Raw genomic sequence first — 6,603 nt, forward strand, 5'->3', positions numbered from 1 at the left:
GTGAGCTTGCCGGCCTATTTAATCACCCAATAGTTACGGTTGGTGTGGTTGACAGGCTTGTCAGGGGTGCCATGTATCTGGCAGGGTCTATCTAAGATATTGTCTAGTGCGGTAGGTCCATCCCTATTCCCTTTAGAGTGTTTCTTCGGCGGTCCTGATTTGGAGTTATTGAATCTGGCGTTTACTAATATATCATTGGCCTCACTGCCGTTGCCCGAGGGCAATGGGGTCGCCGAGGTCTTCCATATTGTCCGTGGTATCGTTTTCTCTGGTGCTCGTATTGCTCTTGCGACCCTTACGCCCCTTGGATCATCTGCGCTTGGGCGGTTCCTCTCCGGGCTTATCGCCATCCTTTCTAGGGGTACTATTTTTGTTCTTCCGATTGGAGCCATCGCCCTGGTCATTGGGAGTGTCCACCATATAGATATCATAGGTGGATGTGGCCGTCCACCATCCGGTAGTGGGAGGGGAAGTAGCAATGCGAGTCGTGGCGTCGACATCTTCATCCATGTCGTCAGCCTCCTAGGAAGCGTAGTCTAGCATGTCAGTTAAATCTTAGACAGTGGCTACTATGTGGGTGGTGGGTGGGACGTAAAATTACCCATGGCCCGTCTCAAGACCAATCCGAGCATAGGTCGAGGATGGGTCATCCGTGATGTTCATCGCCTGGATCCGGTCTAGGATCTCGCTTAATAGGGAGAGACCAGCCGAATTGGTGTCCGGGATTTCTTTAGAGTCAACCTGTGGCATGGTGGGGTGAGGGGCGAGTCCGGCCAGGGTTGACTCTCGGTCTTGGGACGCCGAAGTCGCATACAGGCTTGAAGCCGGATCCAAGGTAAGGGTCGACCCATGAATTGGGTCAGAAAGAGAGCCCAAATTCAAAGCTTTAGGGTTTTTGAGCGCCTCGGGCACGGCTGGGAACCAGATGAAGATCATATTGCCCCGAGCATCAGTTACATACTCAAGGTTACCAAACCTGATCCAGTGCTCAGTGGTGAACATGTCGACCTAGTCGAGATGACCGGCCAAGTTGGGGGTGTAAAATGATGCCACCGAACACGAAGAGCTGGCCGGGAACAAAGATATTCCTGGTGAGGATGCCATCTCCGATGATCTGGCGAGCCATCGATCCTTCGGCGATCTCATAGAAGAACTCTCAATGAAAGCACTAATGTCGGTGTCAAAATCGACGGAGCTGTGGATCTTGGATCAATGGGGAACAACATATGAAGGAGACGATGCTTACCCAGGTTCAGGCCGTCTCGAAGAGGTAAAACCTTACGTCCTCCTTGATTATATTGAAGTGTATAGGATGATTACAGAGTCAATCTAGCCCGAGATTAGACGAACAAAACCCTAGGTGAGTAGGATGATGGTTCTTCTTCTGGCATCTACGGATTAAACCATTTGGTTTATATAGACACCAGGGGTCCTAGGGTTACACATGGTCGGTTACAATAAGAAGATAAACATGCAAATTGTCCTATCTTGACTTGTAGGATGCACCAAGGCTTCAAAGGTTTCATGTATGAACACGGAGCCGCCTTATAGCTCGGCCTTCTAGTAGTCACAGAGCGGCCCACCTGTCCGGACTATAAGAGATAGGACGACAGCCCAAAGACCCCTAAGTCCGAGACTCCCTCAATTATCCATGAATATTATTTGAGTCTTCTCTGAACTCTTTTATGCATGATTATTATAGCTTTGTATTTCTCTTCGGTCTATTCATTTGGTTTGGCCAACTAGATTGATTTTTTTTTGCAAAGGGAGAGGTGCTTTGTGATGGGTTCGCTCTTGTGGTGCTCAACCCCGGTGACAGAAAGGGACATGACACATATTTCTATCATTGCCATTAAGGGTAAAACGACGGGGTTTATTCATTCATGAGTTTAGTTTTTCTACATCATGTCATCTTGCTTAAGGCATTACTGATGACCCACAAGTATAGGGGATCAATTGTAGCTCTTTTCGATAAGAGTGCCGAACCCAACGAGGAGCAGAAGGAAATGACAAGTGATTTTCAGCAAGGTAATGTCTGCAAGTGCTGAAATTGTAAGTAACAGAGTAGTTTGATAGCAAGATAAATTGTAATGAGCAAGTAACGATAATACTAACAGAAGTGCAGCAAGGTAGTCCAATCATTTTGTGGCAAAGGACAGGCCAAAACAGTCTCTTATGATAAGAAAGCATTGTTGAGGGTACACGGGAATTTTATCTAGTCACTTTCACCATGTTGGTTCGATTCGTGTTTGGTACTTCGGTAATTTGATATCTGGGTGGACCGGTGCTTAGGTGTTGTTCTTACTTGAACAAACCTCCTACTTATGATTAACCCTCCTACAAGCATCCGCAACTATGATAAAAGTATTAAGAATAATTCTAACCATAGCATTAAACTTTTGGATCCAATCGGCCCCTTACGGAATAGCGCATAAACTGGGGTTTAAGCTTCTGTCACTCTCACAACCCATCATCTAATTGCTACTCCACAATGCATCCCCTTAGGCCCAAATATGGTGAAGTGGCATGTAGTCCACGTTCACATGACACCACTAAGGGAATCACAACATACATACTATCAAAATATCGAACACATGTCAAGTTCACATGATTACTTGCAACATGATTTCTCCCGTGACCTCAAGAACAAAAGTAACTACTCACAAATCATAATCATGCTCAAGATCAGAGGGGTATTAAATAGCATATTGGATCTGAACATATAATCTTCCACCAAATAAACCATAGTAATCAACTACAAGATGTAATCAACACTACTAGTCACCCACAAGCACCAATCTATAGTTCCGGTAACAAGATTGGACACAAGAGATGAACTAGAGTTTGAGATGAGATGTTGTTGTTGAAGATGTTGATGGAGATTGCCCTCCCCAACATGGGAGAGTTGTTGGTGATGATGATGACAATGAGTTCCCCCTTCGGGAGGGGAGTTCCCCCGGCGGAATCGCTCCACCGGAGTGCAAAAGTGCTCCTGCCCAAGTTCCGCCTCGAGATGGCGGTGCTCCGTCTCGAAAGTCCTCTCCTAACTTTTTCTAGGTAAAAATGACTTATATACCAGAAGATGGCCACGAGAGGTGGGCCTGGGTGAGCACAACCCACCAGGGCGCGCCTGGGCTCCCTAGCACGCCCAGGTGGGTTGTGCCCACCTGGTAGGCCCCCTCTGGTACTTATTTGCTCCAATATTCCTTATATATTTGATAAAAAAATCTCCGTGAAGTTTCATCTTGTTTGGAGTTGTGCTGAATAGGTGGCCTGACATAGCTTTTCCAGGTCCAGATTTCCAGCTGCCGGAATTCTCCCTCTTTGTGTATACCTTGCATATTATGAGATAAAAGACATTAGAATTACTCCAAAAAGCATTATTATGGATAAAAGCATCATAAATAACAGTAAGAAAACATGATGCAAAATGGATGTATCAACTCCCCCAAGCTTAGACCTCGCTTGTCCTCAAGCGAAAACCGAAATCAAAAAACATGTCCACATGCTGAGAGAGAGAGAGAGAGGTGTCTATAAAAACAAAATACGAACATAGAAGCATCATGTTCACTATTATAACAACAACGAACTTAAACATAAGACTCTTATCATAGAACTTTTATCAGAGACTTCTCATGAATAAGTGACAATTCATCACAATATTGAAGTATCAAGCAAAAACTCTATTAGAAACCAACAAACTATGTTCTCAGTCAGCTTTGCAACTACAATTCATCATCTTTTTAGGAAGGGTCATGTATCGGAGCCTTTAGGCAAGTCCACATACTCAACCATCACATAGTCTTCTATGATTGCTAACACGCACCGCGTACACATGAGCAAAACGTGTCAACCGGACAGATAGAAAGATAGGAGCTTATAGTTTCGCCTCCCAATGTATTCACCTCAAGGGTGATGTCAACAATAATAACTCATGCTATCTATATTCAACAGGACATATGTGCCTAGATCTTTCCTCACCACATGATGCTTGCCAAAGGAGAAAAATAAAAAGGAATAGAAGGAAAACTTTGACTCTTTCGATAAAAGTAAATACATAAAAGTAAAAGATAGGCCCTTCACATAGGGAAGCAGAGGTTGCCATGCGCTTATTTGTTTGTGTGCTCAACCCCTTAGTGCAAAAGAATGTCATGTTGCATTGCCCCTTGTGATAGCGACCTTTATTGTGTAGTATGTCGCCTTTATTCTTCACCATCACAAGTTCGTGCAACGCTCAATTTTCTCTTACACTAAATGATCTCACACTTTTAGAAGCATTTTTATTGCCTTTTTGCACCGATGACAACTTACTTGAGGGATCTTGCTCAATCCCTAGTTAGGTATGGTGGACACTTGAAAATAAGATTTGAGTTTAAGGGTTTTTGGATGCACAAGTAGTATTTCTACTTAGTGCGGTTTTTGGCTAGCAAAGATAGGGGCAAGCACCACATGTTAAAGGATCCATGGCAATATGACTTCTATGTGAATATAAACAAACATAAACCATTAAGTTGTCTTCCTTGTCCAACCTCAAAATTTTTGGCATATAATATTTTGATGAGGGCTCACACTTCCAAAAGATTTGTAGGATAGTATATTTATACGTTAATCTTCTCTTCCCTTATTAATTATTTCATGAGTTTCATCCTTGACTAATGCTATGTTTGTCAATCTCTAATAAAATTTTCTACTTATACTTTTCCTTATGTGGTGTCATCACCTACCACAAGATTAGTATATGATCTTTTTGGTTTATTTCCTTTCTTTCATTTATTTCCTTTCTTTCATTTTCTTTACTATTTCTTTTCTTTTAATTCCAACATGAAAATAAAGAAAGCAAAAAAACTCAAACTAAACTTTATTATATATCTTGCACATGATTACAAGGATAGATCACTAAGAAAACTCTCGAAAGGAAAGGATCGAACTAAACTTTTATTCATCTAAAGCAAAAGATCGAACTAAAATAAGTAAAGGAAAAAATATAGTGGGATGATACGATACCAGGGCACCTCCCCCAAGCTTGGAGGAAGCCAAGGGGAGTGCCCATACCCGATACTCAATTCTCTTTTGGTGGTGAAGAAGATGATGGTGGTGGTGATGAAGTGATCCTATCCTTAAGGATCAAGAGATTCTCCAATCGACGGATAATGCTCCGAAGATGGATGATATGCTCTCGATGCAGAATATTTTCATGAGTGAGATACTTATTTTGTATGCGAACTATTTCAATGATGCGAAAGGCGTCAATCTCAGCAGGAGTAAGGTGAACAAGGTAGGGTTTAAGGATATCTTCCTCTTCCTCCTCGGTTGGCAGTGCTTGTTCAAAGACCGGAGGCTGATCTACGGTAACCTCCTTGCTCTCATCTCCCCTGACGGCTTCCGCGGGCTCTTCTCTCTTCAGCTCGATCTTCATCAACCAAGCATCCTCTTTCACGTTGTTGGAGGAAGAAGAAGACATGATTCCTGACTCAACAGATCTGACCGAAAACACCAAGAAAAGATAATAGAGGATTTCTCCACAATACGGTGGTTAACAGGTTCGGGAAGTATACATAGATTTTTTTATCTTGGGAAACATGCAAACAGAAGAAAAACAGAGTTCAGAAGGTGTCCCAGGTGGGCACAACCCACCTGGGCGCGCCAGGCAAGCCTGGCATGCCCTGTTGTCTTGTGCCCACCAGGGTACGCTTCTCGGTAGTTTCTTATTTTCCTATTTTTCTAAACATTCCAAAACTGACAAAAAATATTTTTGCGGATTTTTTGGGAGTCCGTTTACTTACCGTATCACGTACCTCTTTATTTTCACGATTCTGGAGTGTTCCGGAAGGACTCTTTTATGTGTTCTTCCGGTGTCATAGTTTGGATAATATTACTTTCAACATTAATGGGCGTACCTGACATATAATGTTTTATTCGTTGCCCATTGACAACCTTTGGGTTAGTACCTTCGGCATTATTAATTTTGATGGCTCCAGACCGATAAACCTCCTCGATAACGTAGGGGCCTTCCCACTTTGAGAGGAGTTTTCCTGCAAAGAATTTGAAATGAGAGTTGTACAAAAGAACATATTCTCCGACTTTAAACTCAAGCTTTTGGATTCTTTTGTCATGCCATCTTTTAACTTTTTCTTTGAATAATTTTGCATTTTCATAAGCTTGGGTTGTCCACTCATCTAATGAGCTAATATCAGATAACCTCTTTTCACCGACAAGTTTGAAATCATAATTGAGTTCTTTGATTGCCCAATAAGCTTTATGTTCTAACTCAAGAGGCAAATGACAAGCTTTTCCATAAACCATTTTATAAGGAGACATAACCATAGGATTTTTATATGTTGTTCTAGAAGCCCAAAGTCGTAACATCCCAATTTTCAATTTGGATGTTATTATTTAGATCATTCATATGCATCCATGATTATGCACTTTTCCCATTTGGTTTATTTGAATTTTGATCCTAGAAAACCTTAAGCAACTCAAGGACCAATTGAGAGAGTTGGAGGTTTCCCAAAAATCCATTTCTAATTTTCAAAATTTGGAAAATTGGATCAAATTGATTTATTCAAAATTCTTTTCCAATTATTTCAAATACATAAAATAAAG

This window comes from Triticum aestivum, chromosome 5A (assembly GCF_018294505.1).
Source record: "Triticum aestivum cultivar Chinese Spring chromosome 5A, IWGSC CS RefSeq v2.1, whole genome shotgun sequence".
In the NCBI taxonomy this organism is placed as follows: Eukaryota; Viridiplantae; Streptophyta; class Magnoliopsida; order Poales; family Poaceae; genus Triticum; species Triticum aestivum.